We start from the raw sequence: 1,485 nt of genomic DNA on the forward strand, positions 1-1,485 counted from the left end.
TTGAAGCCGTTCGGCTCCCACTTTAAAATAGAAATATCACTCTACACGCACATATTTCGACGTGATCTAAGTGTGTAAATATAAAACGTTGTCTTTAATTATTTATTATAATTTAGAAAATTTTAAACACAAGTGCTGGTAGTGCATATTTAATAAGTTATCTGTTAAAACAAACAAGAAAAAAACAAAAACGAACGTTTTACTTCAAACATTTATCGCAGTATTAGTTCAGGGTGTTTCTTTATTGTTCACCTTAAAACAATACATAAAGGCTGTGAATAGAACAACAAAAAATATGTTTGAATCTGAATCGATAAGCCTTAAGCAAAATACACTTGTTACAAGTGCATGTTTAAATAATATGGAAACTTCACCATTTGAGAGAAAAGTCTTAATTTTTGTATCTCTTTAGCTATACACGAATTAAGATATCGGGGGGGGGATTTAGTGGCGCTGTAGTAGATACTGCATATTTTCATTTAAAAGTGGATTATGTTATGAATAAATTAATGGAAAAGTTCATAAACCATTAATATAATTTTCTTTTGCACACAAAAAAAGTGTGATTCATCAATCAAAAGTTCAAGATATCCTTCACGTATTGTATTATTGTGTACAACTGTACTAGCAGGCCAGCTTGTGTTGTTTATGGATTAATGGCCAAATAGCGTGTACGTCACGTGCTCCAGATGATGACTCGGTAACGTATAAAACCGTTCAGTCATGCACTAAACTCAACAACAACAAGTTATATGCAGGTCGGGCCTGGGATTTGTACCTCTTCTTGATATTATTCCAGAGGCTCTACGTGCATCAAACAGGTCTTAACTTATGGTTTCTACACATATTTCAAGCTAATTTTCTTTCACTTTGTGTGATTTTAAATTATTAAACTTCTAACATAAGAATGCAATATATATTAGGCTACTGTCAAATCAGACATTTTAAATTCCTTGCCGAATAATTTTCAGGCCTCCAATTAAATTTATGTTGGAAAGGTTCTTGATTCTGTGAAATCGGGTCCTGCCTACACGTGTCATATTTGACCTCTAGACATTTACTAGTGTCGTGTTACCTAACAAAAAAAAAGGTGCTGTGTAGTTAGCTTAATTTAAGTGTGAGCTTTTAGTTCCCCTGACTTAACCTTATCAGTCTTAGGAACATGCTTAAATTTGCATAATGTATTTACATTATAAACGCTTTAAATTGAATATGAGGCAAAACCTATAGAATAAAAATACGTTTGTTGAACTAAACAAATTGGCATAGCTAACAAACATTTACTTCCTACACTTCTTTCGTTTAAAACTTGAATGCCACATTTGTTTTTTTTAGAGCAAAGCCACATTGGGCTACTTGCTGTGTCCACTGCAGGACTTTTAGTTTTTCAACACAATGAATTAAATCTCAAAGCTACACAATGGACGAGTATCGAAACCCGGTTTCTAGCATTATAAGGCTGCAGACATACTGCTGTGACACTGA

This window comes from Limulus polyphemus, unplaced genomic scaffold (genome assembly GCF_000517525.1).
Source record: "Limulus polyphemus unplaced genomic scaffold, Limulus_polyphemus-2.1.2 Scaffold6479, whole genome shotgun sequence".
Lineage (NCBI taxonomy): Eukaryota > Metazoa > Arthropoda > Merostomata > Xiphosura > Limulidae > Limulus > Limulus polyphemus.